The following is an 11,920-nucleotide window of genomic DNA, read 5'->3' as shown; positions in this document are numbered from 1 at the left end:
CGTCGCTACCGCGACGACGTCCGCCTCGACTCGCGTTACGCTAACACAGGATGGTAATGGTGTCACGTGCTCGTCTTGGCGTCCGTCGTCGCTACCGCGACGACGTCCGCCTCGACTCGCGTTACGCTAAGACAGGGTGGCAATGGTGTCACGTGCTCGTGTTGGTGTCCTTCGTCACTAGCGCGACGACGTCCGCCTCGACTCGCGTTACGCTAACAAAGGGTGGTAGTGGTGTCACGGTCTCGTCTCGGCAGACTGGTGATGAAGGGTAGATAGGGGATTTCCCGGCAAAAAATCTGCCTTTGTACATGTTTCCAAAACAACAACAAAATGGCTAAATAGGGGCATATTTTGGAATTAAAACATAGGCATAAACAGATATCTCAACTTAGCATTCAAATCCATTCATACCCAACAATAGAAAATTCAACATATGTCCTTCACATTTATAATATTACAACCCTTGTAATAAATCATTTCCACAAGTAAGATATGTGCAACATACTGGCTACATATGAAAAGTCCATTCTAATTTAGCACCCGTACTTTGTAGCCTTTCTGGTCAATAAAATATAAAGTAAAAATGAAACTTGTATATGGTCTTCAAAACGAGTGAAGCAAAATGGTTTCAAAAAGGTGACTTGTCCAGCCTTGCAGCAACGTTGACAACCTGAAGAGGAAATTAAGTCAATTGACAAGTACATGTATTGTACAGGATTCATGTAGAAAAAACAAAGTGCACACAATTTCAGGAAGGTCATATGAAAAATTCAGAATGACTAAAAGTATGTAGAAAAAGAACTCCATGCAGATATCTCAAGATTGGCACAGTAAAATTTTAGAGCTGAGCTATGAGCTATGCTTATTCAGAGTTCCTTTGGTTTGTGTTTCACTTCCCAAGTAAGTTAAGCAATAAATCAGGGCCGGTTACACATGTTTAGGGAAGTCAATTAATATCGTAGAGTCCAAACAGTAAAGGACTAGAACTGTCGGTGGTCAAGTTTTTGTTCAGTCATTGAAAAAAAATGAACCTTTTCATTTACCAAGCAAAATTATCAAATGAACTTTACAGAACCTGGCATGAAACTACTAGAAAAAAGCAGACCCTACGAGTGGCTACTCAAACAATCAAGTACCTGTTACAGACAAAAGGAGGCTATTCTATATTAGAACTAGTCATCAAAATTATAATAGTATAAGATGCAAAATATTAGCCAAATCCTAAGCTGCAAGTTAATGGAAAAGAAGAAGAATTTATTGTGCTATTCCTCGATTGTCCAGACGCAATCAGTGGTGCATTTTGGCTGCAAAACTTACCTCCTACAGTGACAACACCTGCAACGCCTTGATTAAAATAGAGTGAGTATTTCAGAAAATTATCAGTTGTGCGATGAGAAGCAAAGCACATTATAATCAGTCGGTACAAATGCAGCAAAGCACATTATAATCAGTCGGTACAAATGCAGCTGTCATACACAGTACATGAAAGTCTTAGTTCACATTAGTGAAACACAGACTATGTGTTAACAAAAATTACACTGTAGGTTAAACCAAAGTACATGACAATACTACTTTTACTTTATATTCTTCAAGAACATATCATTTACAGTTCTAAATTGTTGAATAATCACGCTCAAGAGGAACTATACATAGTTCCAATAACATTTGGTGAATGTAAAAAAGAGTTCATAGCTGAGGAACAGTTCACCAACCAAGACTTAACCCTAAATAATGTTTCCTAAATAAAAAAAATGATATGGTACCCACCTACCAAACAGAAAATTAGTAGAACTGGAAAGAAAGAGAAGTTAAGGATGCAATCTTTATGCAAGATGAAAGATACACTTTTCCTGAAAATTACTTCTCAAATTCTCAATGGCCACATTAATGTCACTGCATGAAAAGATGTTACTTTTTCAGAAAACTGCTACAATAAGTGATGACCATTCCACTCCTAACGTCCTCTCTACGTTATATGAATTAGGAACCATATCGCTGCAGGCTGCAGCTTTCATTTCTGTGGATATCTCAGTTATTTCAATTTTTCAAGGACAATTGCTCGATATACCACAAAAAATTACAGACACACATAAACTGGCAATGGGTACAGTCTGCCTGATTATTAGAAAGAGCACCATTATTCAGTATCCAAACATCTTGACATACGAACTACTAAGAAGTTCTCCGCATATATAAAGGAACATATTAAAATGGATTATTCCTTCTTCTTGAGGGGTAAGATGGATCATTCCTTAAATTTTGAATTGTTTGCTACATATTGCTCCTAGTATATTGATACTATTAGTCCTTGATAATGAAATGCACCAACTAATTTATCCTTAAATCTAATTTATTAAATCTAAATAATTCGATTGCCATTTTCTACACAATATTAGTTCTTCAAACCTGCAGATCACTGAATCAGAAAATTGCACTCCATTATCCTTACAACTAGTCTCCGTAATTATAATATGTCATCCATTGAGGTGTGTGTGTGTTCTCCCATCTGTCACACTATGATCTGGTGATGCAAGAATACAAAATCTCAGATCAACAAACAGATTTGACCAATGCTAAAACAAATTGATGATTTTCTCAAGGAAAACAACACACCTCTTGATGATCTTGGAAACGTAGTTGTCTAAATGAATGGAATACTCACAGCACTCGACATGCCTGTTATCTTCTCTTTATGACCATTCGCCCGCCAACCTGCTGCAAGCCTACAGCTGCACGATTCTGCAGTTTACATATGCGTAAATGTTTCTGTTGTAAAACAGCAAAAACAGAGAAGAGGATATATCCAGAATCTTTAAGTGTGAAGATCTAGCACCTACTGAATATAGATTGTGCCTACATCTATAAGCTTCAAGAAAACAAACTAGGTATCCAAATTAGACTGTATGACATTTAAGCCATAATTATGGGAAAATCTGAAGTATATTGTTGGACAACGATGCAATTCTGAAGGATATAAAATTCCATGTTGCTGGATGCAGGTAATGCAATAACAGGTTCAGCAGCCAGCCATACAAAATTAACTAGTCTGTATGTCAGTAATTGAGGAAAGAATTAGAGGATTCAGATTCCAACGGGGGACTTGCTTACCGCTGCCTCGTTTGCTCATCATTGGCTCGTAGGCGACTATGTAACGTCATGAGTCATTCTGCTTCCTCTCCAGATGGACGATGAGCAGATAACCTCCCAGCCACAACGGCCGCTCGTGCTACACCCAGTCTCGATGTGGCACGGCGCATGACTACCACCACGCAGAGAACGCCGGGGTGCACGGTCGTCCTTCTCCCCCACGTACACGACGCAGCCATGTCCGCCACCCTCGAACCGAAGCCCTGCTCCAGCCGCAATGGTGCCGCCCCGTGCTCCCTTTCCCTCCTCCACAACCAAGCCGCGACCTGTGCTCCTCCACCGATCCTCGATTGTGGCGGCCAGATCCAGCACGGACGAGCGCGGCGGCGGCCAGATCCGGCCGGATGTGCACGATGGCACCCAGATCCAGGCGTGTGGCGGCCCCCAACGACCATGTCCTCCCTCCCTCCGTCTCAGTCGGCGTGGGTAGGGGAAGCGGGTGCGGCGGCGTGGTGGTGGGGAATGTACCAGCAGCCCTAGGCGGGGCTGTGTGGATGGGGATGCGGCAGTGTTCACGGCGATGAGTGCGGCGGCGGTGTTCACGGCGATGAGTGCGGCGGCGGTGGGAGGAGCCGACAGCGAGGAGGGGGGAGGGAAGCGGCAGGGCAGCTGCGGCGGAGGAAAAAAGGAAACGAGCTAGAAAAGGAAAGGGAACAGGAGGTGCGCTACGCGCGGTCGGAATCGATCGCTCTCGCGATCGATCGCCAAGGAGTCGTTTCGTGTTCTGTTTACCTGGAGACCTCCTGTTACAGTTCCATCGACTGGATTAGGACAGAGAAATAAAGTGCGCGAATCTGGCCAGAGCGTCACGGGTGCAGGTGCCACGGGCGGTCACCAGCCTGATAAAAACTGTTGTCACTGCTACAGCCCACATAAGGTTAAGGGTTATAATTTTCTACCACTTGCGTAAAGTGACTTGGGCAATGATTCTAGGCTTTGGATGAACAAGAGTCTAATTACGTGGAGACCCTGTACTGTTACACAAGGCCAAGTACTAGTATTAGTACTTTTTTTTGCGGGTTTACTAGTATTAGTACTTTACTCTGTTCAAAGGTTCAAATCGCAGTACGGCCAGCAAAGACATCCTGGACAAATTCTGGCGGACATGTCATGTCTGCTCAAATAAATGAGGTAAATACACCCGAAGTCATAGAACTTGCCCGCGATGGTCAGTTTGGTGCACAAACTTGTAAAATACATGTTTCCGGTCATCAAACTTGTACAAGCGTTCATATACGATAACATTTCATGTACACGGACATATCCATGGGCTATGTGGCATCCCAGTGTGGCCAGGGCCCATTGTCATCCGCTGTAGCATGTAGATCTGCAGAGAAGCCTTTGACTTTTTTTATTTTCATATTAAGCCCCTAAAAATAAAATGAAAAAACAAGCGATGTGGGGTCTTGAAGCTGCAACATGCCCTAGTAGTCATACGTGGACAACCACCAGACTACTGATCATTCATGTTTATGTAGCATGACTAATTTCTGTATCATATAAATATTGACTGGAAATAATTTTTACAAGAAATGTAACACGGGAAAAATGAGCACCGTGGCTCGACCATGTGACCTTGTGCTCAAGGTTAACTAACATTACCACTGACAACACAACACGTTCAGATGTAAGAAAACAATTTATATTCTTGTGTTTGTGACATTCAAAAAATATTTATGTGTTACAAAAAAGGTACGCGGCATTTTAAAAAGTTTCAAAAACTTGTATTTGGAAAAATGTTAATCAACACAACACGTCCATATTAACATTTTTTCAAATACAAGTTTTGGAACTTATGTGTATTGAAACATATACTCCATGTGATACATATATCTTTTGATGTTTTAAATACTCCAGTATACATCTATGTTTTGATACACATATATTTTAAATACTCCAGTATACATCTATGTTTGGAGTATTTAAAAAATATATGCTTAATACTTTTTAAGTGTATGATTGGCATTTTTTTTCAAATACAAGTTTTGAAACTTTTTTCAACTATGTTTTTAACATTTTCGGATGGTACGAAACATTTTAAACCTACACAAACTGTTTTATACATTGTATAGGCATTTAAAAAATGTCATGACCAGTTTTTTTGGAATGCATGAACATCTTTAAAATGCAACGTATCATTTTTAATTACACAAATGTGGTTTACAATGTTTATTTTTTTAAATATCACACACCTTTTTTTGTAACACATAAACATTTATTAAATATCACAAACACAATAATATAATTTTTTTTCTTACATAGAACAAGAAGGAATAACAACATGAAAAATATTTACCCCATTTGATATGTTGTGTTGTCGAAGCCCGGTGGTAATCTTAGTTAACGTTGACCACGAGGTCACATAGTCGAGCCATGGTGCTCCTTTTTTTGGGGTTACATTTCTTGCAAAATTGATTTTTCGGCCGTGTTTATATGATATAAAAACTATTCGTGCTATTTAGACATGAATGGTCATTGGTTTGGTGGTTGTTAACCCAAGCCTAGCAGGGGCACGTCCCTAGTTTGTAACCGAACCATCCCTTTTTTTCCATTTTATTTTAGGGGCTTTATACGTAAATAAAAAATCATTTTATTTTAGGGGCTTAATAAGTTAAAAAATAGGTGCATAATACGTAAATAAAGAAAAAGCCTACAGATCTACCATGCATGGTGGGCTTACAGTGGGCCCTGGCCATGCTGGCATGCCACATAGCCCACGGATACATCTGCGTACATGAAATGTGACCATATATGAAAGTTTGTGCAAGTTTGATGACCAGAAACACGTATTTTACAACTTTGTGCACCAAATTGACCGTCACGTGCAAGTTCTATGACTCCTGGTGTATTTACCTCCAAATAAATCAGGTGCTACTCATCCGGTTTATTTTTTATTAGGACATATTAAATTCTTTCGAAAACTACTCTACTCTACATATTTTTTGTACACAGGGATAATGATTCATTATAAAGTAGGTGTTACGCTGTACCTATGGAGTGTGCATCAGCATCATCATGCACCGGCGTCCATCCCCGCTTGCTGTTGAACGGGTGTGCGCAAGTCGCCGCCCGTGCAGCTCAATCTACATCAACTCGCCGGAACCATGCCCACGACTGACTTACCTGTCTGTACGGGTTACAACGCCACGGATGACTCGTCCATCCGCTGCAGGCTTACAGCGCCGCAATCGGCTCATCTGTCTGTTCCAGCGGCCGACTCGGCCGTGATTGATTTCAGCTTCACCATAGTGATCATCAACTGCATGGTGGATAATTTCTGGCCTAACATATCAGGTGAAATCCATTCAGTATATTTTTATATATTATATATTGTTTTCTTTAAAAGAGCAATTACTCTGGTTTACGATGTTGTTGAGGCAGGACAATTGTTCACTACATCAACACGACGTGGTTGACTCGCCCGTTCGCGCGGCTTACCGCGCCTGCGATTGACTCGCCCGTCCGAGCCGGCTTACAACGCCGTGGCCGTCTCTCGCGACCGCGCCGGCTTACAACGCCGTGGGCGTCTCTCGTGACCGCGCCGGCTTACAACGCCGCGGCCGTCTCTCACGACCGCGCCGGCTTACAATGCCGTGGCCATCTCTCGCGACCACACCAGCGTACAATAAAGAGGACAACTTGCCCGTCCGCACCGGCTTACAACGCCACGGCCGGTTCATCTGTTTATGCCGCCTCAAATGTTGCGGTCGTTTTTACCGTCCGTCTCTTGTGGCCTGGTCTACATCAACGCACCGGGCTGCGCTTGTCTGGATGAGCTGTTTATTGAGTATGAGCAAGTCACTACTTGGGAAGCCCAGTTTTCTTCCAACAAATTGGAGGCAAATTATCATATATTATCATCCGTCGTCCACACTGGATGGTTCAATGGGCAGGCGCACGAGTCGCCGCCACTACAGTTTGGTTAACTTCAAATAGCCAGTTGGAAGGAACCATTGGCCGAGTTACTGACACGGCTCATACGGGATCATTTATAACCCGCCGCAGTCACCTCAACCTTCTGTGGATTCACATCGTGCTATCAACACCAATGATATACAAGTTATGCCGGTTTACATCACGGCCAAATGTGGAGAGTCTCAAGCCAACTCCTCGAGTCACCTTTGATACTCGGGGGCTACGATGACATAACTCAGCAAATCTTACCAGTTTCAACAAATTTAAGAACCCCAGGACGATGGAGGGAAAGATAACCCGGTCCCGGAGGCTACTGTTATATTGATGAAAATTTAAAGGCCGTCAGAAAATTTTCGGTTTAGGAAGTATATGACAGTTACAAAATCCCGGCTCAATGAAGAAGTTCCGGGTCATCAGAAATGACTCCGGTTTAAAATCCGGCTCAAGGGAAGTCAGTCTCATTGAAGCTCTTAATATCCGGTTTACAGTCCGGTTCAAGGGAAATCTATTCTCCCACAAAGCTCTGAAGCGCTCAATCCGGTTTAACACTGTCCGGTTCAAAAAGGAATTAACTTTTCGCAAGTTCGAATTTAAAGGCCGTCAGAAAATTTCTGGCTGAAAATAAAGATTTCGGTTTAAAATCCGGTTCAAGGGAAAGATGTCTCCTACAAATCTTTGAAGCTCTCGATATCCGGTTCAAAATCCCGGTTCAAGAAGAATTTATCTTTTGCAAAAAGTTAAAAGTTGACGAAGAGGACCTGCTGCCATGATGCGCGGTTCAAACATGGGTATCCCGCCTTATTGGCTTATCATATTATTGATCACATGGGGGCTTCTATTTCATAAAGCAGCGTCCGGTTTACCCCTTGATTCAGCTTATCAAAGCTTTATATAACATCACTTGGGGGCTTGGTCGTATCCAAACCATAGCTACACCTCTTGATCGGCGCAATGCCATAACATCACTTGGGGGCTTGGTCGTATCCGAACCATAGCTACACCTCTTGATCGATGCAATGCCACAACATCACTTGGGGGCTTGGTCGTATCCGAACCATAGTCACACCTCTTGATCGGCTCAAAGTCAAATCAATCCGGGGCCAAAGAGAGTGTTGTAAAACAACAACTCAAACATAGGCACCCACTGAGCACAGCTCAAAACGTTACTTGGGGATTCTTTGCTATCGCAATGAACTTAGAATCTACACTTGTAATGGGCTATCAAGCCATGGCTTGGAAGCCTGGTGTATACACCTAAAACCCCGGGTTAACCTGCCTCTTTAAGTAAGTTACTCCACCCAGGTAAACCTGGTATGACCCTTCGAACTTTGACAAGTTACTCTAAAATACAGACCCTGAACTTGTCAAGTTAAAACGATGATTGGTTAAGGATTGAGGACCATCTTAAAAGGCTTTGCAAAAATGGTTTAACTCAGTGGCCTGGCAGCCCATGAAAAGCCTCAAATTTGGGCCTGGCAGCCCGTGAAAAGCCTTGACTACAACGGTTTTTATTTGCCTTTTGCTAAGTTTTTCTTTTCATAAGATTTGTGATGTTTTTGACCCGGTGTTTATCAACCCGGTTAGGCTGTCAACTTTAAGTTGTCAGTACAAGTTACAATCCGGAGATTATTAACCCGGCCTGGTTTCGACTACAAGTCGCCAGCGTCGAATATGGATAATCCAGTGTTTATCACAACCCGATACAGTTTTATCATAAATCGGCACAATATGGAAGGAGTTATCAGTACTCAAGATTGGGGTTATCACCCTTACTACAAAAAGTTGGTAAAACCAGCAATGTGATTCAATGTCACAGGTATGATATATTTCATATTTGATTATTCTTAAGTGCAACCTTGGTTATAACCTCGGGTTATATGTTGGGCATTATGACCCGTCCGGTGGTAAACCGCCAGGACACTTTAAACTTGTTGTATACAGAAATAGGTTGAATAAAGCATGATTATAAATCACCGGCGTTTATTAACCCGGCCTGGCTTTCGACTATAAGTCACCAGTATGATGATAAATTATCCAGTGTTTATTAAACCGGTCTGGCTTTGGACTATAAGTCGCCAGTATATATATTTGGATTGCGCCATTGGAATCATGCGCTTATAAATCACTGAGTATGTTATTCAAATCTTTAAATAGCCAACATGGCTGGATTTTTTATTATGGTTATCAACAGATGAGGTATTCAAAGTCGCTTTGGCGCAATGGCTAATATTTTATCAATGGATATGGTTTATTCTACAATGGAAGGAATAGTCCCGAGTCGCTGCAGGCTTATGACCCGGCACTTGGGGCTACATTATTCAAATTGAGATTACATGCAAGTCTCATGTCGCTGCAAGTATGCACCATGACACTTGGGGGCTAATGCAAAGTCATTTTTACTAGTCTTATTGAAGACCCGACTCATCATATTATAATAAGCCGGCCCTTGGGGGCTACCAATTGCTCATGTCAACAATTCAAGGTACATAAGTTTTCGTCCATAATATTGAAGGATTCATTGCTCAGTTGGTAAAGCACAAAGCTCTTAACCTTGTGGACGTGGGTTCAAGCCCTACGATGGAAGCTACATTATAAGATGTTATTTTCATTGAAGTATATATCAAGTCTCGGTTTAGTATTATCTTACTAAGCCGGCCCTTGGGGCTACACATCACTGCTCAAGTCTACATGATTATATTTAGAAAGTCCCTGCTCATTATTGCATAATGACCCGGCCCTGGGGGGATACACTAATTGAAGTTTTTATAAGCAATTACAAGTCCCAGGTTGTTGCAAGCATGACAACCCGGTACTTGGGGGCTACATAATATGGAGTATTCAGTTTTTACTAGTGACTGGGATGAACAACATGGATTTCTTCAAAATTGGCAGTATTTATATTGAAGCAAGTCTTAAGCCATCATTTTATTCTACTCAAGACTTGGGGGCTATAGGTATTATATTATTATTGAAGAAATATTTTCAAATTCTTTGTTTGAGCAAACCGGATTGACCCGGCGTCACCAATCATTATGACCCTGTGGCTGCAACCCGGCGTCGTCAATAATCATGAACCGGCGTTGGCAACAATCATGAACCGGCATTGGCAACAATCATGACCCGGAATTATCAGTTTTTATAACCCAACAATGGTGGTAATCACCGGCAAGTTCTACATCTTCAAGCCGGATGAATATCAGTTGAATATTTGAAGACCAATATTTTTGTCAAATCAGAGCATTGAAGGCCGATTCGAATGGATTCTTTATTTACAAAATATCTTCTGCAAGAAAATTGATTATGAAGCTGGTCTATTGACTCGGATTTTCTATAAGGAGGAAATAATAAGGATTTAAGGATGATGAGGTGCCGGTTTACAAGAATTTTTAACCTGGAGTACAACTTGTCAAAGTTGTTCTTGTGTTTGTTTACAGGATCATTTTACCATGGATAAATCCAAGCTAAACTAGGGGCTAATATCGGGGATATACCCCGCAGCGTAAACCGGCCAGAAGTATAACCCGGCCGGACTTGGCGGTTTACTTGAGACCCGGCTGAGACTTGGCGATTCACTAGTGACCCGCCCTAACTTGGCGGTTTATAAGCAACCCGCCTGAACATTATGACTCACTGGTAACCCCGCGGGCAGGACAGACGGATGACAAGGCCCAAGGCCTAGAAGGCCTGTTTATGCTAATGGTGGGCCGGTTTAAGAGAAAAGGTGTGAGGAATATTTTCCTTACAAGGAGTCAAGACCCGGACTTGTATCCGGTTTGTATTAAGATAGACTAGTCCTAATCCTAATAGGACTCCACATGTAACCCGCCCCTTCAACATATATAAGGAGGGGCAGGGCTCCCCAAAAGGGGACAAGATTCATAAGTTCCACAAGTTGGACAAGTTAGGTTTAGACAATAGCTCTCGAGATAGAGCACACTTGTAACCGTGGTCATCATCATCAATATCAATGAAGTAGGATGTAGGCTTTTAACTCCACCGTGAGGGGCCGAACCTGGGTAAAACATCACGTCTCTCATCCCGCTCAACCCCTCTCAAGCTACCACATAGATGTGTTGGCCTCGCGACTAAGTCCTCACACTAGGACATCTGCTGTGACAAATCCACGACGCTAACCCAAAGAAAACCTAGCACAATGATATGAGAAGAAGGACGGTCTATTTATAACCCCCAAGATGTAAGCGATGATGGTATGTGGCGAGGTTTCGAGATCAAACGAAGACAGCGGCGCAAACCAGAAACAAAAAGCAGACTCTAGATCGAAACATGAAAGCGGCACCGATCAAAAAACGCAAGAACCCTCCAGATCAGGTGATGGAAGCGGCACCGTTTTTCACCATAGAGCGGCAAAATCGCTAACCGTACCCAACCGCACCCAAGAATTCAGCACACAAGTTCAAAAAATTTGAAACTAAACACTGAATCCACAAAGCGTTTGTACACAGCCATTTACCAAAATAATACCATGTGACAAGCCCAAAATTCACCATGGGTCACTTTCATCCAAGTGGATGAGGCAAAAACCTTTGCCTGGAATAGAGGCTTGGGTACTCAGTCCAAACTATTCAGAAAAAAGATTTTCTAACTCAATATCCACCCTAATTTTTTCTGGGCAGCACTAGGCGCCGGCGGACCGGCGCAAATGGTTCCGCCGGTCGCATCTGGGGCATCAGATTGTGTTACTTCTCACCGTCAGATCAGGCCTCTAAATATATTTTTTTCTCAACTCTAACTCAGTCCAAACTATTCAAAAAAAATTCTAACTCAATATCCACCCTAATTTTTTCTGGGCAGCACTAGGCGTGGGCGGACCGGCGCAAATGGTTCCGCCGGTCGCATC

At 42.4% G+C, this 11,920-nt stretch overlaps 1 long non-coding RNA gene across 2 annotated transcripts; it reads right to left on the bottom strand.

Moving 5' to 3' along the window:
* Window positions 1–379: 379 nt before the first annotated feature.
* LOC123061682 (uncharacterized) lies at window positions 380–3,891 on the bottom strand. Of its 2 annotated transcripts, XR_006429228.1 has the most exons (3): window positions 3,109–3,891; window positions 2,614–2,739; window positions 380–2,521 (listed from the first exon to the last, which is right to left on the bottom strand). It is a non-coding gene; the product is annotated as an uncharacterized lncRNA (long non-coding RNA). The 2 variants fall into 2 exon arrangements; XR_006429227.1 differs by lacking the exon at window positions 3,109–3,891 and having other exon boundaries at window positions 2,614–3,102.
* Between the last annotated feature and the right edge of the window lie 8,029 nt (window positions 3,892–11,920).

The sequence above is a fragment of the Triticum aestivum genome, chromosome 3A, assembly GCF_018294505.1.
Source record: "Triticum aestivum cultivar Chinese Spring chromosome 3A, IWGSC CS RefSeq v2.1, whole genome shotgun sequence".
In the NCBI taxonomy this organism is placed as follows: Eukaryota; Viridiplantae; Streptophyta; class Magnoliopsida; order Poales; family Poaceae; genus Triticum; species Triticum aestivum.
The sequence above is the reverse complement of the archived record's forward strand: the minus strand, read 5'-3'. Positions and strand labels throughout refer to the sequence as shown.